We start from the raw sequence: 25,068 nt of genomic DNA, 5'->3' as shown, positions 1-25,068 counted from the left end.
GGGGGGGGGGAGGAGGAACTGGAGAAAAGAATCCCCTCTCTCCACAAGACACTAACTCTAGACACCTTGGATCTGGCCGGCGGAGGTTTGGGGGGACCTGAAGGCAGATAGTCTCAGCTGTAAGACTAGAAAGGACCAGAAACTCATCCTTGAAAGGTGAGAGGAGAGGAGGTCCCCAAGCTTGTTCACTTCCCCTTCAGCCTGCGTCTGAAGGGGGCCGGTGTGGGGGTGCAGTGAGCCCCAGGCCCCGATGGGAAGCCCCTCACCTGTGATTCTCACCCTCTGCTGAAGCTCAGAATCACCTGGGCGATGAATCATGCTGATGCCCAACCTCCCCCTCCACCTGTTAATCAGAGACTGGGGGATGGGCCCCAAGTATCAGAATGGCAAAGAAAAGAATCCCCTCTCCACAAGACACTAACTCTAGATGCCTGGATCTGGCTGGCGGAGGTTTGGGGGGACCTCCACCTCCACCTGTTAATCAAAGACTGGGGGATGGGCCCCAAGTATCAGAATGGCAAAGCTCCCTGGTGGGGTGGCCAAGTCATTCCAGTTAGCCTAGGACTGACTTTTATACTCTTTCTGAGACTTTCTGTCTTTTAGCACAAAAAGCCCTAAGACCAAGGAAACTGTTCTGATTTTTTTTAAGATTTATTTATGCATACAGAACTGGGTACAGGCCAGAGGTGCAAAAGCAGTAAGAGGATTCACCAGAGACAGAGTGGAGAGCAGAACAGGCCAACTGAAGAAGTATACTGCTGAGGGGAGCAGCTAGGTGACAGGAGAGGTCTGCTGGATCATGTGGGTCACCTCCCTGGCCAGGGATCAAACCCGTGAAGCAGCTGTGGCCAGCTCCTTAGTGCTGCGCTTTCGCCTGTTGCACCACCAGGGAGGGACCCAGTTGTGGTTTTAAAACCACAAGTGTCAAGTGCCCAGAACCAATGCAAACCAGGGGTACAGCATCCTACCTAAGCGCCAGTTTGAGCGCTTCTGCTCACTGAATTTTCTAGAACCTGTTCCAAAGTCATAATGTGGTGCTGCTGCCCTTGACCCATTCTCTGGCCAACATCCCTTAACACTGTGCACAGCCCAGAGTTAAGCTCTCCGAGGAACCGGAGAATGGGAATCTCAGCCCTACCCTCAAGAGCTTCTAACCTGCAAGAGAGATGAGATCATATGCCCACATCGTGTTACCAACACAAATACCATGAATGTTAGTAAGAACAGCTTGGTGAACTGAGAAGCAGAGGGGGAGGAGTTCAGGGCTGCCCAAATTTGAGCTGTTTTCTGCTAATTCCAACCCCCACGTTTTATGCTGAAGACGAGTCTCCAGGCAGGACACCCTGTGAGTGCTCAGTGCCTGCTGGGCACAGCGACTCTCTCGTGTCGAGGACCCAACGGCATTCCTGTACTGCGCCCTAACTGTGTGCCGGCAGAGTTTAGATAGCCCAGTCGTCAGGGCCTTCACCGTCTCAGTATGGTGAACGGCAGCTGAGATGTGGCGAGCAGCCCAAGGGACCTTCCGTCAGGTGGGGAGCAGGGCGTGAACCTGCTGTGCTGGAGCAGTGTCTGACCCCCCTCTCCCACTGGCATTACTCTCTGCCTCTTAGGAGATGCAGAAGTTGGTGTTTCCCACAGACCTGCCCGTGAGCCCACGCCTGCAGAGAATGGGCATTCCTTGTGCCACTGAAGGGACTCTGCAGGACTTATTCTTGTCTTCTGCAGACCTGGGCTTGGGAAAGTATGATGGCAGCCGCGAGAAGGAGCAAGCAGCAAGCCACGTTAAAACGCCTTTATTCCCCCCCATTGTTAAAGCAGCAAAACCAAATGATATGAAATAATAAAACTTGCAAAATTTCATCCAGGCCCCGTGTGGCACAGCTTTTTATTAAAACCAGGAGCAACGAGGGACCCATAAGCTGGGACGTTGTCCCACCTGACCACTTTTAGATGCCTTGAGGCATCCCATGAGCAGGCGCTGTGTGAACAATGGGGGAGGGTGAAAAAACTCAGGGAGGGCAATAGCCAAGTAGAATGGCGGGGTGGAATCTCAGGTCCATTTTCTTAGAAGTCTGAAGACAAAGGAGGGAATAGTTAGAGTTCAATGAATCAAAGACACTCCCCATTTTCCTTCTCTAGCCTACCATCACCTGTGAGGGGATCCTTCAGAGTTGGCTCCTCACGATCACACAATGGCTGCTACTGTGCCAGCCACCTCACTTTCACACAAGCACATCAAACACTGAAAAGAGAAGGTTTTTGTGTTACACAGAAGAGGGAGTCAAGGGGAAGAAGCTCCCAGAGAAGCCGCTCAAAGATTTCCAGCAATTCTCACAATGCGTGGTTGACGTCCCTGTGACATAACTCAAGGGAAGTTGGGCAAATATTGTGACTCCCTGAGAGGGAAGCCCTATCCACAGCAGAACACCTCGTAAGGAACTGGCTGATGAGAAATCAGAATGTCTGTCCTTGGGGTACACTCACTGGTTTGCAGACAGCTCATCACAATGAAAAATGTCCAGGAACGCTCAGTTGAAGTTTCTCTCATAATTCCTAAACATCTGTACTAAGATTGCTCCTAAGAAATTTACTCCACCTTAGTTTTCATTTCCTGTGATTTTAAAAGGAATATTAGAAAGGATAATGAAAACTACTCATAGAAACAAACAAGCAAATTACAGTTCCCCAAATTGCGTTTAGACACAACTACTGTTTGCATCTGGGGACTTTTAGATTGCTTTTCTTTCGTTCTTTTTTTAAGATTTATTTTATTTATTTATGCATACAAGAACCGAGGCATAGACCAGAGGCGGGGCGGGTAGGAGAATTCACCAGAATCAGAGTGGGGAGCAGACCAGGCAGATCAACTGAAACACACTGCTGAGCAGTGGGGAGACAGGAGAGATCTGCTGTGCCCTGGGTCATCTCCCTGGCTGGGGATCGAACTCGTGCTGCAGTTGGCTTGGATAGCCTGACAGTGATGACACTAAAGCCCTCCACCACCAGGGAGGCCCCTAGATTGCTTTTCAGTCCCTTGCCCTGATTGACAATATTGAACTTGCCTTTGGGCTTAGATCTGTCCCCATTGGTTTTGATTGTCTCTTGCCACCATTGTTCAGCACCCTGGGGAGGTTCACCTGCCCACTTTCCGCCCCTCTCTTGACCCATGGCCCACCCAGGGCAGCTGTTTGCATCACAGCACAGCTCCAGGCAGGTGGCCTGTCCTTTCTTTCCCTCAAACTTTAAATACACTAAACAACCACAAGACAAACACAAAATCATTTGCTTAATCCTTAATCTTTTGCTTAATCCTTAATTCATTTTTTGTTGAAAATCATTTTCTCTCTGGTTATATGACAGGCAGGAGGCACCACTGCCCTCCTCTTTTGGCAGTGGGTCCCTTTTGCAGCCCTGTGGATTCATCTACTATGCACTTGCCTGTTCCTCTTACTGATACCATTTGCAATGACAAAAGCAGAATTTTGTATTTTACTATTTGCCATTTCTCTTAAACCAGAGATGCAGAAATTCTAGGGCTAAATCCAGCCCAGCTCTTGCTTTTGTAAATAAAGTATTACTGGAATACACACACACACACACACACACACACACTTGTTTGCTATTGTCTAATCTGCTACAACAGCAGAGACCACAAGCTGCAGTAGACTCTGACCTCCAGGGCCAAAACTCTTTACTATCTGGCCTTTTACAGAAGAAGCTGGCTAGTCTGTTTTAAGTCAAATTCTCCTTTACAATTTCTGCCTAAAGGATCGCTCTTATCTCTGGCTTTTAAAAACTCCTCAAACCCAGAGCCCATCTAAAGTGTCCATGAGACTTTCAAGCTCTGGCAGCTATGATTGGAGCCTGCGCCCCACGTCTTCGGCATAGGGGCTTCTTCAGTTTCACTCCCACTCAAGGAAGTGGCCACTTGGCAGAGGAGGAAGCAGAGGTCACCAGGCTAAAGGAATGTGACTGCTAAGTAGTAGAACCAGAATTTGGACCCAGGAGGGGATGGCTTCAGCACCTCTGCCTCACCGTTGTGGGGGCCTGCCTGGCCCCTGGAGTAACCCCCGCCAAGCTGTCGGAGTTCCTAGTCAGCCTCACCTCACCAGGTTAAGCCCCAAGTCGAAGACCTCTGCAGGTTCCTCTGCCTTCTTAGAGCCCAGATCCCAGCAAAGGAAGCCAAGGCCTTATCAGCACCCCCACACACACCCGCCCGAGAAGTGCTGCAGGTAACAGCCAAAGCTGTCACCATCATGATGGTGTTTCAGTCAGCAGCCTGCCCAGGTGGATCCTGGCATGTAGACGCCACACAGTGAGGTTTACGTAACTGCATTGTTCACCCAGCAAAGGCCACACGTCTCGTCACTAAGCGCCACTCTCCACCTGCCTGCAGGCGAATTTCCATCTGTATTGACCCATCCGGCCTGTTTTGTGCACAGCCTGTGTGTATAATCTTCTTTCTCTCCTTACTCCAACTGCCTTCCTCCCACCCACTTCCACTCCGAGGTGGGGGAGCCCTCTGGGTGTCAATGAGGACTTAACACAGAGCTACCCCCGCCCCAGGAGTGATCTCTTTTTAAACCAACTGTAGGCTTCCACCCAGAACCCAAGCAGAGAGGAAGCTCAGGAAATGTTGGGTTAATGCAATTACTGGCCAGATACAGTGGGGCAGATACCATGAACATTGCAGACCCGTGGAGATTACCAATGCTCAGCCCGCATGCCCAGGCATTGAGGGGCAGAGGTGTCGATGTGCTCCCCAATTAATAATAAATCTGATGTCTCACACCCAGCTTTGCAGGAGCTCAATACCCACAGCAGGGTCTCCCTAGACAAGTGTCTGCTACAGGACTTACGCAAGGCAAGATTCATAGGTGAGAAATAACTATATCAGCCACCCTATCCTGAGAAGTGACATTGTGCCAAGGACTTGGTTAAAACCTTTGGTGGATTCACATCACTTAACCACACGATTATCCCACTATAATAATCTACAATTATTAAGGGAGAGAAACCAGAGTTTCAAAAGCTGAAACGCCCTCTCCCGTGCAGACATTTGATGGCGCATCCTGTAAGCCCAGACGGGCTCTCCTGCGCCCTCAGGGCACAGCCCACCCAAGTAACAGGAATGGAGAGCTCAGGCCCTGAGACCCACCATCCCTGTGCCCACTGTACCCGGTTTGTTCTGTGCCCTTAGCTCTCTTGATGAAACAGCCCAAGCGCACGTGACAGATGCTGATGGATTCATCAGCCACAGCTGGTAGGTGACGACTCTCCATTTGCTTCTAGAGCTCATCTTGAGCTCATCTAGCTTCCAAACACCAGCTCCCTGGCAGCTGAGTGGGGCAGGACCCCTGGGAGGGAGCTGGAGCTTTGGGCGTGGGGGCAAATACCTGCGGGGGAAGGGTTAAGAGGAGTGGAGGTGGAAAGTTGTACTCCCCAATTTCTGTTTTTACTTAAATGTAGTGGTTGCTATTAACGTACTGTTGTTCTGTATCCTTCCTAGTGTTTGGGCTGTGTAGGAGCATCCTTTGGGTGCACACTGGTCCTCTACCATGGTGCTTTGCTCCCCTTCTCCTCCCCCTCTGAAGGCCCCAAGTCTATGTCACCTTTCAGGGCTGGTTTTTCAAGTTTGTTTCTCTAGCTCTCTTTGTCTGCTTCTCTATGTTCCACTTACAAGTGACACTATCTGGTTTTTTTTTAATATTAATCTTTATTTATTTATGTATACCCAAAGGTGTTGGGGGTGAGAGGGCTCACCAGAGACAGAGTAGGGAACAGAAGAGGTGGATCTACTGAAATACACTGCTGAGGGGAGGAGCGGGAAGATAGGAGAGGTCTGCTGTGCCCTGTGGGTCAGCTCCCTGGCCGGGGATCGAACGCAGGTCATAGGGGTGATAGTCTGATAGGTAACCCATAGGCCACCTGGAGGCCCCCACCAGTATTGATCTTTCTCCTTCTGTTTTATTTCACTTAGCTTCTAGAAGTTCATCCCTTCTACTTCAATCTATGTTGCCACAAATGTCATGTTTGCGTGCTACTCCCCATAGTCTGTAGTTTTAGAAATGACTGGCAAATGAAGAAAATTAAGAAAAAAAGACAGCATTGCAATCAATAGACAGCATAGCTACTTTTTTCTTTATAGGGATTGACAATATAAAATACCGTTCAATGTTAATCTGCTAAATTATCGGTTCATTGCAAGACATCAAATGCATTTATCAAATGCTATTTATCATGTGCTGTGTGGGCCCATGGTGCAAGTGCTCATGAGATGAAATAGGACAACAGAATGGTTGATGGAAATAGTTTACGATAACATTTGATACAGAAGCTTCAACTACCCTATGATATTTCAAAAAAAAAAAATTGGAGTTTCTTCGATTGTTCGGGTTTTCCGGTTTGTTCCAAGGGGAGGCGTTGGGGCTTGGGGTTGGTTTGGCCCGGTTCTTGTTGAAACCCTGTAGGTGATTCTCAGGCCAGGAGAGACTCTGGGGAGCACCCACGTGGGACTCTGGGGAGCACCCAGGTGGCACTCTGGGGAGCACCCACCCAGGTGGCACTCTGGGAAGCACCCACCCAGGTGGCACTCTGGGGAGCACCCAGGAAAGACTGTGGAGAGCACCCAGGAGGGACTCTGGGGAGCACCCACCCAGGCGGCACCTGGGGAGCACCTACGATGGACTCAGGAGCACCCAGGCTCAGTGCCAGCTGGCGTGGGATTCTGAAAGGCGTGAAGGTCAAGGGCTCGCCCCTGGGCCAGGCCTGCTTCCCCCATGTTTGCCCACCTGGCCCAGGGCCTTCCCTTCAGTCTCTAGCTAAGACCGGGGGCAGGAGTCCTCCTCCAGGCTTCCTTAGGGGGGCAGGGGAGGACCAGGAACCGTCCCCCTCCGCCCCAGCACCTGCGCTTACCCACTCCTGCCTTGCCCTCCCTCCACGCCCCAGTCCACACACCTTTGGTGGGTGGCTCCCCGAACAGTGAGTGGACCCCACATCTGGCCAACCCTCACTGTTCCAGGGGACGGGCTTGCTGGGGTGTCCATGGTTTAGGACTCTGCTTATATAGAGGGCAAAGCTTAGCGGACAAACACTTTTTTTTAGTGAAAAATAAACTCTCTTTATTGTGATTTTTTTTCTTCTTGCGTCTATGAGCGCTCAGGGATGACCAATGTCATGCTTCTAAATCACAGTCGACATGTTACACTCTCTTAGAGGACAAACTTTTCTCATCTGTCATCAAGTCTCACGACTTTTTAGGTTTGAAGTGGCGAGAACCTGAGGCAAAGCCAGCATCCCCCCTTCTGTCAGATCAAGCGTGCAGCGTCAGAGCAGTAACAGCCCTGCGAGAGAGCTGGAAGATTAGATGTTTGCGAGGCGTGTGCAGCGCTGATGACACGAGCCGCGCCATGGAGGCAGCCTGGCTTTCAGAGTTCATTTCAGACTGGAGTTTGAGGCTGACAATTGAAAGAGGAAACTGATCTAGTAATGAGATTCAGAAACTAATGCTTCGTCTCAAAGGCTGCCAAGCGGAATGCAAAGTAAACAAGATCAAGTAACAAGATCAAAAGAGTAAAACCTCTTTCTTTTTAGCTTGTTGTTCAATCCCTCTGGCACCTGAGCGGCCAGCTCCCTCCCAGGGGGCTGAACTCCTGACAGCTGCACCCCCAGGACTTGTGCTCTGAGAAGTGGCGGCAGGGGGGTCCCCTCACAGGGAGGAAAGTGGGGTGCCTGGCACAAAGTGGGTGGTGAGGCAGCGGGCATCGGCTCTTCCTTCCGTTTCCAAGACTCACTGCCAAGTCTCATGTCCAGACTCGTGGGCCCACGTGTGTCTGCGGGACGAAGCCTGGCAGGAGTGTGGTGAGGCTGTAAGATCCGGTACAGCAGCAATCGAGTCCATGACACCCTCTGCCAGGGACCGGGGCGCTCACCTTCTCCTCGGTGCTTGCCGTCCCCCCCAGAAGGTGGAGGCGTTCTCCAGCCGCACCTAGTACCTACCAGAGCCCGACCACACAGCCAGCCTGAGACAGCTGCTCTTGACCACAGAGCCTGGCCTGGAGGGTTGGGGCTGGACTGTGAGTCCTCAGAGCCTCCCAAGTGCATTCAGGGGGCAGGAAGGACAGAAAATCTGCTAAACAGCCCCCGAAAATCTTGACCCTCAGGGTTCACACCTGCAGGGGACTCTGGACCCCACGGGTGTAGGAGAGGAAGGAAGATAGGACGTTGGGGATCCAGGATGTGCACGCCTGCCTGAGCCTCCCTCACTCGCCAGGCCCTGTGTAGCCACAGAGAGAACAGCACATCTCTGCAGCATGGAGTCTTCAGCTACCTCCACACGCAGTCCACTGCCCATCCTTCCCCACCTTCGAGGTCTGTGGAGCGTTCCCACAGCTGGGCCAATGCCTGTCCAAGCCATGACAGCCACCACATGGCTCGGTCTGAGTGGTCTCCACTCTGTCCGCCCAGTGTGGTGGCCACGGGAAAGATAATCCCCGGCACAGGCGGAGCAGAGAACTCTACAGCCTCTTCGCTGTAGGTTGCATCAGGTAGGCTGGCAAGTGCTCACACCTTGGGCACATCTTTCACAGGGCAAATGTTTGAATGAGTCACTCAAATGTTCCAGGCACCATCCAGAGGTTAGGAATACCACAAATGTGTGGTCTCTGCTTCTCCCAGACCCAGAACCTAGAGGTTGGTAGGATAGACAGACAAGTGGTGGCAAAAAAGGATGATCTATGAGAGGTCTCCATGGGGAAACGGGGGGGTTCCACCACGGGTCTGTGGGTGGGGGACTTGGATCTCACTAGGAAATCAAGGGAGACTTCCCTGAGGAGGTGTCCCCCAGATGGGAGTAAGTCAAACAGAGAGAGCGAAGGCAGCCTCCAGGGGAACTCTATGGACCTCAGTCCTAGGGGTGAGTGAACACAAAACTGAAAGGGGGACCCCTGTGGCTGAAGTGGGGGACAGTGCAGGGCAAGAATGGTTCCAAGCGAGAATGAAGAGACCCCAGACCCTGTTGCTAGAGAGCCCAGAAGCCCTGGCAGAGATGTCAGACACCACCCCAAAAACACAGTGGCCAGGGAGGAGTTTCAAGCACAGGTGGGCCGCAGTTTTGCCTCTTAAAAGAATGGCCCTGGCCACTCACTGTGGAGAGTGTCACACACAGCTGCTCAGGGTAGAAGACTATAGTCCAGGGAGAAGACTCCCAGGTGGAGGCAGAAGAGATGAAGAGAGGGGGTTGGGGTACACTGGCAACTCGTACAGTTTGAGTGGAAGACACAGGCATGGGAGTAGGTTTCCAAAGCAGCCCCCAGCTTCCCCCAACCTGTGGGTGGGCAGAAGTTAGAGGTCCTCTGCTGGCAGGGGAGTATCTCCCGGGGGCTGACAGGGAGGGCTGACAGGGAGATGCTCATGTGCCATCTCCATGCAAAACTAACCCCCAGCTCCCAAAACAATAGTCTAGTGGGAAACTTTTGAGATGGGGTCATCACAAAATTGCAAAGAGCCTGGACTTTCATCCTCTGATGATTATCAGGTGTTCGGCAACAAGGCCAGCTGCCAAGAGCAGCGGCTGGGGGCTGCGTTGGCCACACCTGTGAGAAGCCAAACAACAGGAAAGTCACACGCCCAAGAGAGAGCTTGTTCACAGCTTCGTTCTGTTCCTATTCTTGCTGACTTGAAGTAGACGCCGCCGTGTGCTCAGAAAATTTCCGACGTTTGCATGTTGCTTTTTTTTTTTGTTTTCGTTTTAATTTAGTTTTATCTGGTCGAGTCTCAGAGTCTTCCAGCTCAGGAACCCTATAATCTGCACTTCGTGAATCACCGTGTAATTGAGCAATTGCAGTAATCGCTAAGGGCTGCTGTGTGGACAGCAGACTTTGGGTTTCTTTCCAACTTTTTTTCCGGAAAGCCAGGAAAGGGAACACATGAGTCGCACGTTGGGGGCCAGTGTCCTGCCGAAGCTTCCTCCAGGAGGAAGCGGGGATCCCTCCCAAAAGGCAGGCGATTGGCAGTTAGGGGGCTCAAGACCCCTACGTTCAGCGAGCAGATTTATCTACTTGAATCAAGGAAGGGGAGCACAGCGTAGAGCCCCGCAAAGCAGTAATCCCCCAAGATGGAGGAAGGATCTTAAGCGGGAAGGGCGGGCGGAAGGGCAGACACAGGTGCTCCTTCCTCAGCGTCATCCGCAGGAGCCAGGTGGCGCCTGCGCACTGGCCACGTGGTGCCTGTTGGTGCAGGAGGTTCAAAATGGCGGCCGGGCTCCTCCCGGAAGCCCAGAGGGAGGGAAGCTTTGGTTCCCAGGGCGCTCGCTGTCTTGGAGCTGGAGCTGGTTGGGTTCTGTTCAGGTGGGCACACTTGGGGCAAATTCCTGGGACCCAAGAACATCCGCAGAGAATACTGACTGGGTTTCAGGGTCTTTGACTATTAATCTGTTGGTTTCTCGGTTGCAGCAGTGAAGGGCTGGAAACCCGACCTCAATGGGCAACAAGAAACTGCGCCCGGGGGCCGGGGCTCGATTCCCAGAATAATCTGGTCTTTTCATTAAGAACTTGAGGAGAGCTGAGCCTGCGCAGTCTGCTTGTGAGCCGCCAGGAGTCTTCAGAGCTCGGGGTGTCCCCACGCATCACAGCACACGGTAGGTTGATGGTCAGCACAGAGAATGTCCTCTGGCTATTGTACAGGTCGGGCTGTTTCCTTATGGTGACAGAATTTGAATCCATGTCTGTTTAATGCTCACAAAGAGCATCCCCTGAAGTTGCTGACCTTGAGAAGATGCAGAGCTGTTCTGGAGCACTGGAACACCAGCTTCTGTGTCTTCATCCCTCTGAGCTCTTGGCTTGCCTCATGACTCTCCGTTCAACATGTCCCAAATCTACACCTCACATTCCCTCCTAAAGTCCCCACCTTGTTTAATAAAGCTGTCACCTACCTAGATGTTGGAACTGGAGGATCCTGAGGCCAGTTTTAACGTGTGTGAGAGTGCCTTGTGTACCTGTGTGTCCTGTGTCCGAGTGAGCCTGTGTGTGTCCGCCTGTGTGTGTGTATCCATGTCTGCCTGTCATTCACCTCCTGCCCCTGCCTTCACACCAAACTTCCCGTCACCATGGAAGGGCCTGCATGCTACACTCCCCTGTGCCTTGGCACATAATATTCCTTCTGCCAGGACTGTGTTTCCAGTCTTCCTTATCCTTAGAACTCAGTTAGAAAATCACCTCCCAGGAAGCCTCCCCTAAATCATAGGTGAGTGAGTGCCTCTCTCTTTTACTCCACTGCTCCAATGCTCACCACAGTGAGTTGTGGTTGTCTGTTGTCTGTCTTGAGAACTCCGATTTCCTACAGGGTGGTAATTATGTGTCATTCTCCACTGCATCCCCCCCGCGTATTAAATGGCTGACAAAGACGTGGATGAGACAAAGACATTGATGAGTCAAAAAAACACGGCACCAGCTTTGGAAGATCTAGTGTGTGGGTTTGCATGATGTGATGGCTGTTACCAGACACTGAGGAAGAAGCCAGTGAGAGCACAGGTGACTGACAGAGGGCAAACAGAGTGTTTGAAAACTCCAAGAATTCAAAATGAGCGTGAGTAGACGCCCCTGCAATTGGCAGGCGTTTTCCTAGGGCAGCTCTGTGTGTTTTGTGTAATTGGGACTGTGTAAATCACAGTCCCGGAGCAGCCACGCTGCAGCCGTCTTGCAGGGAAATGGGAAGAGGGCTTTGTTTGGAGGCCTCTTCCTGCCAGACAGGGCAAATCATTTCCCAGGTCTCATTTTATATTAATAGGAATATATTTCACACCTACTGAGAACCTGGCCTTTTGCTCTGCATGCTGATGAAATACTGTTTTAAGTATTAGATATTTTTTTGCCACCCAAGAAACTGCATTTTTACTGGAAAAACTCATATAGCCATCTGGAATTATTAAAACCACAAAACGACATAAGAGTGATGTTAGGTTATATAAAATCAGTAGTACAGGACACCTAGACGATGAAGATGGATGAATGGATAGATGGCAAAGTTAGAACAGATGAATAAGGATGGACGGATGGACAGATGGACGGACGGATGGGTGGATGGGAATGAATGGGTCAACAGGTGCACAACAGAATATTCTCCGAACTTGGAATTGCTTCAAGTTCATCAACTACATAAGGAAATCATAATGCTACCAGTGCCAGTTTTTCGATATTCGGAGTAAAACAATGACTCAGCCCAGTTTAAAAGAATATTCCTTTAAGGAACAATGCCAATAAATGAGAAGTGAGAATTTTTGAAAAGCCGGGAAGTATTGATATATTTTGGTCCCCAAATAACACCTTTTTTGCCGAAAATGCCACTCGTGGCAGGAAGTACCCGCAACTCCTCACCACTAAGGAATGAAAATAAGGGGTAAGCAGGAAACCATGTTTATTTTTTACCACGGGCCAGCCCAACTCCCACACCTACGCTGCGCATTTCCGTGTTGGTGTTATAAAGTACAGCCAGACAACGCATCGGCCCTTCTCCCTCCCAAGAGGTCACCTTCCAGGCATAGGCTGCTGCAGGATGGACGAAGGCACAGCAGGGCCAGGTGTGGGGTGTGCTCTGTCTTCCCTCCAGGACCCCTCAGGAAGTCATCTTGAAGCTCCCTCCCACAGGGACCCATTATGCCCTTAACCGTGGCTCTGGGTCGCCCAGGGCAAGGCTGGTTGGGGACCCTCCCTGACAGTGCATCGGTGAGCCCAGCGTGGACCCCCTCAGCTGCCACAGATTGGTCTGTCAGGAAATGCCTCCGATGGAGACCTGACAGCCGGCACTTCCAACCTGGCTGACAGCGTCTGCCTGCGAAGGGTTATTCTGCTCATGATTCCTTCTGTGACGTGTCTTTATCCCTTAGAAACTCTTCTCAAGGGAGCTTGAAACGTGACTACCTGCTCTAATTTAGACTTCTCTTTTCATTTAAATTACTGTTATCATGCCTGGACTTCCTTGATCATGCACCAGGGTAGACCCAGCTGTCTGTCAGGTACAGGACTTTAATGAGGATCTTGGTCCAAGAGTTATAATTTGACCAGTCTGCCACGAAGCTTTCAGTAGCTCAGCAGGGCCTTTTCCTTCTGGGGTGTTTGTTCTTTTTTTCTTACCTTCCCCCCTGATGTTACAAACCCCCAATATCTGGAAACTGAGTAACAGGCCAGTATGTGGCAATGACTGAATAAGAAATACAGCAGTTTGCTGGGCGTGAGGGGAAGTCAGGAGGAGATTGGCTTCATAACATTTGAAAATGAAAGTGAGGGGGGTTTCTCCATGGTGGCTCAGGGGTTAAAGCCTCAGCTCTCAAGCTATGGGCAGGAGTTCGATCCCCAGCCAGAGGGCTGACCCCCATGGAGCAGCAGACCTCTCCCATCTCCCCACTGCACCCCTCAGCAGTGGATTCCAGTAGATCCACTTATCTGCTCCCCACTCTGTCTCTGGTGAATCCTCTCACTCCTGTATCTCTGGCCTACATGCCAGTTCTTCTATGCATAAATAAATATTTTTTTAAAAATAAATAAAAGTGGTTTAAAAAAGAAAATGAAAGTAGGGAAGGATGAATGGAAGGCATTTCCTTTCTTCATTTATCCACCTTGCATTCTTACTACTGCCCCGGCCGGGGTAAAAATACACAGCTAAATGGTCTGTACATCAAGAGGATGTCACCCCGAGGAAAATCTCTGTGTGTCATTTTCTACATACTTTTTGGCCCTACCTCTCAGACCGAAGGAGACCGGAATGGGAAGACAGTGCACTTTAACTGCTGTGTCCGAGGGCCAAATGAGTCTGTCCTTAGTTCCACTGTCCTACTGATTGGTAGGTCACTGTTTTTATGGCTTTGCTGGCACTGGGGCCTGCTCTGGCCTTGATTTTAAAAAAGGAAGTAAGTCACAACCTCTTATGGGTAAAGATAATTGCAATAGGACATGGTTTTCCTAACCAAGGCTTTTTCCTCTGGGCCTCTGGATCCAAGAGACCTGCCTCTTTCCAGATGTCTCTCCAAGATGAGCATCCACCCCTTGCCCACCAGCCAGTCTTTGAGCTCCTCCTCTCGAACCTTCCACTAGATACCCCCAGAGGCTGAAAACTTTTCCTTTTGAGCAACAAATCTTAAATTTCCCAGATAAAAGTGTATTGGCTCATGGCCCTTGGAGTTGAATTTTCCAGTTAAGTTGATGAATGGAGTGTTCTATTGTTTCTACATAGACAAAGCTGCTGAGGTGGCCATAGCATCATGCACATTTGTAAGTTCTCTTTGTAGGTCACGGAAGGTGCTAAGGAGAAGTTTAGAGTGTGGGCAGCTTAGGTAGTCAGGTAGTCTCAGCACCTTCTTACCAGTTCCTGCAGAAAGAAAATCTCAGACCAAATTCTTTTTTTTAAGATTTTTAAAATTTATTTATGCATGTAAGAATTGGGTTACAGTCATGGGAGTGAGAGGCCTCACCAGATCACTAGAGACAGAGTGGGGAGCAGAAGAGGCAGATCTACTACTAAAATACACTGTTGAGGGGATCAGCGGGGAGACAGGAGAAGTCAGACCAAATTCTTCCTGAAACAGGGACATTGACGCCATAAGCATTAACCAGTAAGCAGATACAAGACAGTTTAATGTAGTCAGCCTGAAGACTCGAGTCCCAGCAGTCTGCTGGGAGTTTTGAAAACCACCTTTATTGGCAATGCTTAGTCAAGACAGACATAACAATGTTCCAGAAGCAGGTCTAGTTACTCTGCTGGATTCAGACAACCAGAACTGTACCAAAGGCAGAGGCAGAGGCTGAACCCAAGGCCCAGTCATAGATGCCCATCCCCAGAGTAAGGATGATGACCTTGAAAGACCTTGCTAAGGGGCATCTCCAAGACAGTGAGCTAAGCTGAAAACTTTACAGTGGAAGTTCATTTGGAACCATCATCATGCTCTTTAACAAGCTACATCCAGAGCCCATAAACGTAGTTCTCATATCACTATGCTCTCTAGCCATATCTGCTCTCGTAGTGCCTTGTTAGAAGGCCTAGGAAGGTCACATCATCAAAGAGAAACGGTTCTGACGTTGGTTGGTGCATGGATCTGGAGCTCAGAACAGAAATGGACTAGACCTGGACAGCAAGTCGGCAATAAGCACTGGTCACTGAAAGCAAAACAAGGGTGGAGAGTGAGAGGACAGAGCCATGGTCGGCCTGGTGCAAAAGACAGGGAATTTAGGGGGGGAAACAGAATAGTGATGTCCCTCAATTTCTTTGGCTCCTGGAGAAAATCTGCTTCTGGAGCATGCCAGGGGGAGGTAGGAAATTTGATGAAGATAAATGAAGTGAGACTGGAAGCTGAAGAGACTGAATGGGAGGCTGAGCAAGATGGAGGGAGGAGTTAGAGGAACAGCTGGATTCGGGACCCAGCGGCACCAGGACGGGTACAGTGGAGTCAGGTGTTGAGAAGCAGAAGACAGGAGCTGACAGTCAGGGTCGCAGCCTCCCTCTCGGGATGTGGCGGCTCTCAGCCCACCCAAGTCCATGGTCATGGGCGCCAAGAGCACATTGGAGTGAGCTAGTGGCATCCAGAAAAGTCAGGTTTTGCTACATAGACCTTGACCTCCAGGAGGAACATGATGACCACCTTCAGGCTTCTAATGCTGACGGCCTCATTCTTTTCAAAATGGGCTATATTGAAATCGGAGTCTCGGGAGCCATTTGTGCTAACAAGCCCACTCTGATCTGGGCATTTTGCTATCTGCTATTACCACCTGTAAAATACTAATAAGCACCTCTTCTTCTGGTCTCTTAGCTACTTAAGAAAAAATATAGCAAAGAATAAGTCCCCTGCAAATTATCCTCATTGAATTTCACTGATGGTCCTAAAGCTTTCCCTCTCACGGCCCATAGTAAGTATACTCAGCTGGAGTGGGAAAAAAATCTTTGTTTTCTAATTATAGACCAGATGTTTTACAGAAGCAATTACCCTGATGCCACCAGTTAAAATAAAATAATCTAACAAATTGATCTTTGATTTAAGAAACAGCTCTGTGATTCTGCCAGCAGCGATCCTTAGTAGAAAAAAAAAGCTTTCTGAGTGTCGTTTGTGTGGATCAACAGTTTTACTTGATTTCCCAGAGGGCTGAAATACCCAGGAATCAGTGCCTGTCGCTGCTGGTTCCACAGAGACAGGAATGGGGCGGGGTGGCAACGACATACTTCATCTTGGCAGAAGGAATTACATGGCCCCTCCCCCCACCCGGATCGTCCTCTGTCTCCCAACCATTTTCCAGCGCCAAAATCTGACCAAAGTTCAGGCCTAGATGCTTGAGCCCTGTCTTCCAAAGGGAAGAAATCTTTTCCTAAACATCCTCTACCATTGGATCCACCCTGGGCTTCAGTCTAGAAGCAGCTGGATGGGTCTTCCATCGCTGCAACTTCCCTGCAGTAAGGGACCTGATAACATTCTACAGGATGTTGATCAGCCATGTACCGATACTCTTCTTTGGTCAGTATCTAGTCTCATGGTCTTGCTGGTCAACTTGCAGCAGTTCCCAATTTCCTGATAAATTAAGCAGTTTAGTGTGGGATTGGACCCCCCTCGGGGGTGTGCCTAGCATCCCTTCCCAAGGCATTCTCCTCTCCTGAGTGTCCCTCCCTGCTCACAGCATTCTCCCCTCTGGGGATTCTTTGCAGCTAGAGGCAGTCCTATTTTATGCAAACAGTGTTATTTCTTCCCCCTAGATAGCTCAGCGATCCTGCAGGAGCCTGGATCGTTTGGAGCAGGTAGTCCCTGAGTTCATAAAATGTCCAGCAAAACTGTTCTTCCAAATGTGCAGTGATTTGCCTGTCCCCCTTCCCATTATGGGTTTCTGTGCAGCCAAGGCGCTCAGTGATGAAGTGCTGTTTTTACTTTCAGGATCTGAGCTGTAATGTTTCCCCCAGTGCCGACAAAGCGCGTAGTAACCACTGCTTGGTCTCCTTCAGCTCCTCTGACCACATCTCACGGCTTTCAAAGTTGCTGATTTTTTCTAGGCACATTTTTCTGTATGGGGCTTAGGCCCAGCACATAATGAAATTCTAGATAATATTGCTAAGTTACATATAAAGATTGTAAATTGTAGTCACTATAAATGTTAAGACAGTCGCGCGTAATAATTGCTTCAGTCAATCATGGAATGTTCAATAGCAGTCAACAGATGGGTATTTAGAATAATCACAACGACCAACATGGGGATGGTGAATATTTTGTTTAACCAGCAAAACAGGTGTTGACATGTGCTAATAATTTGAATACTGTTTACTATCAATCTACTTCACAGTAACGCTGCATATAAAGTGGGGATTAAAAATAACTCCAGGGCCCTCCCTGGTGGCGCAAAGGGTTAAAGCACAGCACTACCAAGCTAGCTGCAGCCCTGTCTTTACACAGCCAATCTGCCAAGTCTTGCCAAGAGGTTCCCCATCTTCCCCGCTCACACTGCCAGCTTCATTTTATGCTTCTATTCCTGTAATGTGGACTGTACCCAATAAACTCCTATCGTGGGGGCTATGCACTTGATGTGGGTTGTCAGTGAGCCAGTTAGCACCCTAAATAGGTCCTGAACCTGACTGGACAAGTCCTGGACACCAGGGAAGAGTCTTCAACAGTAGTTCCTGGGCTCTGCTCAAATCACTGGGCACAATACTCAGATCTGCCCCCACAGTTGTTCTGAGTAACATGGGGTTGTGCAGTTGGTGATACCCAGGGGGGCACTAAATGCTCCTTGAAGACAGACACCACCTTATGGACCTGTTTTCCCGTGTCCTGTGTCCACCATGGGCACTCGGCACAATACAGGAACGAAATAACTGAATGAACAGAAAATAAACGAGAAGCCTCCTGAAAGGTGCTGATCCGGCTGAGACGAGCCCAAAACAATACAGGGAATCCAGAGAGCTCACTGTTTACATAATTCCTACACTGGTACTGCAGGGAGCTTTGCACCAAACTGGCCATCCAGGCCAAAAGGAAGAAGCAGTGAACACATCTGTCTGCGTTTTTCAAAATAGCACAGAGGCCCACATCATGTCATTTATTTTAGTGACATACACAGCACACTTCACATCTTCTACCCTTTAAGCTACTTCAGGGCTTTTATTCATCACAAATACATAAATGGGTGATAAATAAATATGTAAATGTGTAGGTTTCTACTGTTTTAAATGCTTGTGAAGATGACGCGTCATCTCATAGCTGCCTTTCACTTACCAACAGATGTGTTACCAGTTGGTGCACAGTAGGAATCTGCTCAACATTCACGCTCATCCCTGGCCACCCTCCTGCTGCAGTTGACCAGAGAGGAGAAGAGAAGCTGATGGACACAATCCAACAGCTCTTTTCAAGACTCAGCCATCTGCCCTTCTCTCTTCTTCCTGCCTGAAATAGGAATACGACTTTTGCTACAGCAGCCATCTTGTGACCATGAGGACGAAGGTCACAGGCTATGTATGTACAGTGTCTGTGCTGAGACACGATGTTCAGATGCACATACATTAGCACTGAGCATTCATTATAAATGCACTGATTGTTTGGTCTAAACTTGAGTTATCAGAAGCAAACATTTGAGAAGTTTCTCTTGACAAACAGAGCACCTTTTTTTTTTTTTTTTTGAGCAAGAACCAAGTAGGCCTTGATGTAGAGATGATAGGTTAAAATACTGTGATTCCATCCATCCTGTTCATAATTCTCGTCCTGCTTCTGTGTTGCTAAGAACCAGGTCAGAATAAACAAAACGCCTGGTATTTTTTCAACATTTGGTCTCTGGCATCTATCTCTTAATCGTTTCCATAAGTGATGGTGGGAAGAGAAGCTATGGTTCATTCTGGGTCAACTTCTACTGCAACTGACTGATGTGAACATTGGAATCTCCCCCCTGATGTCTGCAGCCGAGAGAAGGGCAGAACTGGAGTAATGGGTAAGCCCGATTCCTTTTGAAAGGATGCTTGACACTCAACAGAGATGTTTACAATCTGGTGCCTGTGGATTTTCCTCTTTCTCTCCCTTTTAACTTCGCTGGTGAGTTTTGTTAGGCAGATACAGCCAGCTTGTTCCACTGCAGGAAATGCCAAAGTGGCCTTTGGAAGAATAGAACTCAAGAGTTTATTTGTAGCATCTCTTATGAAACTAGAACCAGTGGCCACAGAGAATCATTTGCTACACCAGATGTTTCGTGCTCACAGCTTGGGTTGGCTGATTGTCATCTTATTTAAAAACAAGAAACAAACCTGCAGGAAAAGCAAAGGCCCCATTTTTTAACATGCATGTTCTAGGACTAAACCCCAAACCGATAAATTAGAAGTTTCAGTGGTGAGACCTCAGAATCTGTATGTAATTCCAATGATCTATGGCTCCTTCCCTCTCCTAGGAGGCCAGATTACTGTGATATTTCTTGGAAGCAAACAAGAGTAAGGCCTGACGACAATCCAAAGACACAGCCTATTAAAACTAGCTACATTCAGAGCTTCAGGTAAGATTTGGGGAATAGGCATGGAAAAAAAGCTACCGAACTAGCCAGCATTCACTGGAGGAAGCAAGTCTCTTCACAAAATGTTTCACAGAGTAATACGCAAAGAAAGAAAGAAAATCGGTCATTTTTGCTGAAGGTCTAAGAGATAAAATTAGTAACAGTGGACCTCCCTGGTGGCACAAGGGGTTAAGCACAGCAGTATGAAGCTCTTCAGTCACTGTGGCATGAGTTCAATCCCCAGTCAGGGAGTGACCCACAGGGCACAGCAGACCTCTCCTGTCTCCCCACTGCTCCCCTCAGCAGTGTATCTCAGTGGATCTGCCTGTTCTGCTCCCCACTCTGTCTCTGGGGAGTCCTCTTACCCTCAGCCCATGCACCTCTGGCCTGTACCCCAGTTATGTATGTATAAATAAGTAAATCTGTAAAAAATAAATAAAATAATAGCTAGAGTTAGCAGAGAACCATTTTTTACAAGAAAATTACTTTGGTTTGGTATTTAGATACGGCCCATCTGCAGAAGTAATAGATTTGGGGACAGTTGGTGTTATAGTTAATTACTCTCACCCCTGAAATAGAAACTTGACTGTGTGGGCATATTATGGTAGGTGATAGAGCCTTTTCTAAGTGAAGGAGGGAAATAAACACTTGAATAAACGTGTTGAGATTTTTCCATTTCGAAAAAGGAGGTAGAGCTCTTTCTCATGCCATTAACAAAGACATATTCCAGATGGAAGAAATACCTAAAAATAGCCCACAAAACTAGAAAAATGGAAAAATACCTTTATAGTTCTAAGGTTCAGAAAGCTTTCCTAAGCATCTGGGAAAGTGTAAATGAAAAGATTTGACAACCTCCAAATTGAAAATCCGCACTAGCCAAAGAAAGCATAAGCAAAGTTCAAACCCATAAGCAAAGGCAACAGCAGCCTGAAGAAATAAATGTGCTGCAAATATCATAAAGAAATAACATCCAGAATGCCATTACTGGAAATCAAGAAATGGGCAAACAGCTCAACGGAAAGCAAATAAAACCAGATCAAAAACAGACCACAGAAAAAGGAATGCAGATTATAAGTCAAAGGAGAAAAATTATTACAGCAAAGACTTAAACACTATTGACAACATCCACTATTCACTGCTGATATGATTGTAAATCCACAAACAATAAGTAAAGCAATGCCCATATACCTGGAATTGAACATTCCATTTCTAAAAACCTATCCTCAAAAAAGGCTAATGCCAGTAGTACAAAAATGTCTGTGGAAAAATAATGGTCACTTCAGAATTATTTGTAATAACATAAAAAAAAAAATAGAAAGAGGGCCCTCCCTGTGGCGCAGCGGGTTCAAGCACAGCACTGAGAAGCTAAAGCCACCTCTGCATGAGTTCGATTCCTGCCCGCCCCGGAGGTGACCACATGGCGTGGCAGACCTCTCCTGATCCGCCCGCGGCTCCCTTCAGCAGTGTACTTCGTCGATCTGCCTGTTCTGCTCCCCACTCTGTCTCTGGTGAATTCTCTCACCCCCCACACCCCCCCACCTCTGGCCTGTACCCCAGTTCTGTATGAATAAGTAAATAAATCTTTAAAAAAAATAGAAAGATCTTAAGTGTTCATCATTAGTGGACTGGTTATAGAAATTATGGTAAAGCTATATAGTCAAAATTATGTGTGAATTGTAAAAAATAAATACAATTTGTAAGTAAGATTTTGGTGATTCAGGAAGTTCTCCAGATTTTATAACCAAATGCAAAAGACAGCTTACAGAACACGCCAGATAATTGGTATTATACGGACTTAATTAATTAAAAGCTGCATTTTTCACTATGAACATGAACAGCTGTGTATATCAAAAGTCCAGATCGATATACGCACAGTTTAGAACAAGGGTTATTTCCAGAGAGAAGATGAGATTAGAGAGAAGAGCATTAAAAAGGGACTTTTAGTTTATAATTCTGCATTTTAGAATTGTTACAAGAGTGTAGGTGACCCAAATAAGGGGTTTGGAAGGGGTAAAAAGTAATTATAACAAAGTAAAAACCAAAATCAACAGGCAACTATTCTTGTGCTTTTTAAGTTAAGCTTTTAACTTATAGTCAGGATATTCCACAGTAATACCTGGTAAATGTTGCAAAATTATAAACTCGTTTTTAATCACCTGTACTTTTGATGAAAGTCTCTAATTCTTATTTTAATGACTCTAAATACTTATGGAGAGCATTTTGAACCTAATTTTTCACAACCCTGAAATAGTATAACCACCCTTTCCCTTTCCAGTTATCTCTGCTAATTACATACTATCCATCATGAATTTGTCACAGTTTATTTAACCCTTTCTCCATTATTTGATACATAGAAGGCTTGCTAATTTTATATTTACTATCAATGGTATATAATGTGACTTCCCCATGCCTTCATTGCTGACTATACTTTGAGTGAGTTCCCTACCCTAGAAGCAGAATTCTCTTTTTAGCTTTATAATTTTTCTTTCTTTTTATTTTACATATTTTTACAAAATTCTTCATTTTTATACAATGTGTGATTTATCATCTTATGTTCCCCAAGAAATTACCATCACCCTTGTTTTGATCCAATTTCCTCCCTTTCTCCCCCCCCCCAAGAATGTCTCTGGTTTATAGTTGCCTGTTAATTTTGGGTTTTACTTTGTTATAATTACTTTTTATCCCCCCCCCACCCCTTATTTGGGTCACCTAAATTCTTCCTATAAGAGAAACATTCCAGCATTTTTCTTTGTCTTTCTGGCTAATTTCACTGAGCATGACCTCTTCTAGCTCCATCCATGTTGCTGTAAATAGCATGAGCTTATCTTTTTGATTGCTCAGTAATATTCCATTTATATATTCCACATCTTGATCCAGTCATCCGTTTTGGGGTATTTGGGTTGTTTCCATAGCTTACCTATTGTGAATAGTGCTGCAATAAACATAGAGGTGCTGTTTTGAATTAGTGTTTGATGGAAGGAAGGAGATTTTGATCCATCTTCTCTGGTATATTTCAAAACACTGCATTTTCTATAGCAGACTGAGGGTGAGTATCCCTGTGATTACTTATTCGATCCCATTAGAGCTCCACTATGTAAGTTCCCAAGCGCAGGACTCTGGCTTCTTTGCTTGAGCCCTCGGTATACAATGAACGAGCCTGTGGGCACCATAAGCAAATACCAAGTTCTGCTGAAAGAAATCGTTTAGGCTCTTTATGAGAGTGAGAAACTATGAAAAGGACTGTGCTTGTAAGATGAAGATGACCTTAAGCTAGGAATTAGAGACTTAAATTGCACCATAACTCATGTCTCCTTGAACAAGTCATTTAACCTCTCTAAATGCCAGTTAGCACATTTGCGAGGATAATAGCATCCCCCTTCTAAAAGACCGCACGAGTTAGCAAAGTAACCCATGAGTTCAAACTGTAGCTTATATAGACCTGGAATATTCTCAACATATTGTGCAATAAAATGAAAGGTCATCACGATAGCTACGAACCCAAACAGTTTCTTAGGGTTCGTAGAAACGCTGAACCCTCTCCCCATCTCTGGTGTAGACAGAGGCTCAGCAAAGCTACCGGGCCTGAATGGGTCAGTCATTCTTGTTCTCAGGGAACAGTGTCATGCTTCAGAAAGGAAACCTCTGTTCCTCTTCTGTCAAGATGGCGACCCAAGGATCTTAACAGGCGTCTTAACCTTCACATCGCCTCTTGGGGCTGAGTGGTGGCTACTTTTCAGGGCGGCGGTTAAGCATTCCTGATCCCATCGTTGCTAGCTGTCAGAATCCAGAACCCCTGACTGCCATCGGGTATGAAGGGCCCTGACTCTCTGATCAAAGATGATTGGTCCAGAAAGGGGCAGCTAACCCAAGCTGGCCCAATCAGAGCCATCGGGTATGAAGGGCCCTGACTCTCTGATCAAAGATGATTGGTCCAGAAAGGGGCAGCTAACCCAAGCTGGCCCAATCAGAGCAGCTCTTTCAGGATGGCTTCTACGATTACTCAAAGCAGGATTTGGGGTTCCAATGTGTGCTGTCCCCTCTCAGAAAGTAGAATTTGTCAGTAGAGCTAAAACTAAAATCATAATCTATTATATATATTTCTGGCTTCTCTCCTCTCCTCTCTCTTCTCTCTTTTATCAGTCTCTTTATAACCATGCCTATGAAGGAAGGGGTAGACAAATTCACAACACATTCGTACTTGCTGTGAACAATATTTCCCCCACCGCTGTGTAACATTTAAACAACAACAGCAACAAAAAAGCCATCTTTGGCGGGCGCTCCCATCCACACTTCTCACGCTTCCCTGGTTGAAGTGTATTGAGTCTAGAAAACAAGTTTGTAGCTGGACAATGCAGCATGAGAGGTCAACAAATCCTTTCCTAGGCCAGCAGCTCCTTGAGGTGAATGGCTGGCCCTTGCTGGGCGTTGGCAGAGAGGCAGGCTTTAGGGAGTGGTGAAGGCAGGCAACTGTGCACTCTACCACTTCAGCCGATCTATCGTCATCATGGAAAGTCCCCACACAAGTATTGTAAAATAATTACTTTCACATATCCTCTCTCCAGAAGCTGAGACAACAATCTAGAGGGTGGGATGGGAAAAGAAGGAAGAAATTGTCCAGAGAAGAGTAAAACAGAGAGGAAAGCTCGTTTTCCTGGGGTTTTGATGACTTTCCTGCTCATGTTATGTAAAATGCTCCCACACCCTTAAAATAAATTTCCTTGTTCTTTGCTGAAGTTGGCTTGAGTGAAGTTCCAATATTTGAGACATATGAAATCTAACGCTGATAGAAGTTACTTCCCATCACTCCTAGTGAGAAAGGTGCGGTCCATAAAGGAAAGCCACTTGGCAAGGTCAAGTGGGTGTGCTGGTGACGAAGTGTGTGTCTGGAAGGTCACCAGCCTTGGGGATCTCCTTGGTTCTCTGCAAGAAGTGACCTATTGGGAAATCTCATTCATTTATTGCTTCTATGCTTCCTTACCATGCGTGTATTTCTCTTCTACACCCCTGTAGATTATAAGAACCCTCTGATAGTTTTGCAATAATTTCCTTTTCTACCCACAATAACTCCAGGGAACTTCCAGTCCCCTCAGCCAGAAACTCTGGCTCTTCTCCATCAGTTTGGTTGCTGAGTTAATTCATTCCATTCAGTCAACAACTGTTTATTAAACCTCTACTATATGTTCTGTATTATTCTAGGAATAAATTCTTCAAGCATTGCTAACATGAAGGTAAGCATTACTTTCCAGTGGAGTTCTGGTATAAATTTTCATGGAAAATTAGGTTGTTTCCAGTTTATCGATGTTATTGTTAAGGCTGAGCAAGATTTAAGGTGATGTAAATAGTAAGGAGAGGTGTTTATAGGGTTCCAAATGGTTGAGTTATGTAGAAACCCTAGTCCAGAATGAAAGCCTGGCTTACCTCTGTGACTCTCACTGAAAGTATAGCTCTGTCAGAACAGACTTATGATAGATCCTCATTAATTAGTGCAAATTAAAAGGGAGTGAACAAGGAACGTCTTTACCCTAGCCCAGAACTGTGTGCAGCTGTTTGAAGTGTTTAAGGTTTCACATCAATAGAAAAT

General features: G+C 47.3%; 1 protein-coding gene across 1 annotated transcript in view; it reads left to right on the top strand.

The window, feature by feature from the left end:
- Positions 1–25,068, top strand: part of LOC105854408 — a 108,435-nt gene that overhangs the window by 48,937 nt on the left and 34,430 nt on the right. The gene's annotated exons all lie outside the window — the stretch shown is intronic.

The sequence above is a fragment of the Condylura cristata genome, unplaced genomic scaffold (assembly GCF_000260355.1).
Source record: "Condylura cristata isolate star-nosed mole 26May11 unplaced genomic scaffold, ConCri1.0 scaffold00038, whole genome shotgun sequence".
NCBI classification, from domain to species: domain Eukaryota; kingdom Metazoa; phylum Chordata; class Mammalia; order Eulipotyphla; family Talpidae; genus Condylura; species Condylura cristata.
The sequence above is the reverse complement of the archived record's forward strand: the minus strand, read 5'-3'. Positions and strand labels throughout refer to the sequence as shown.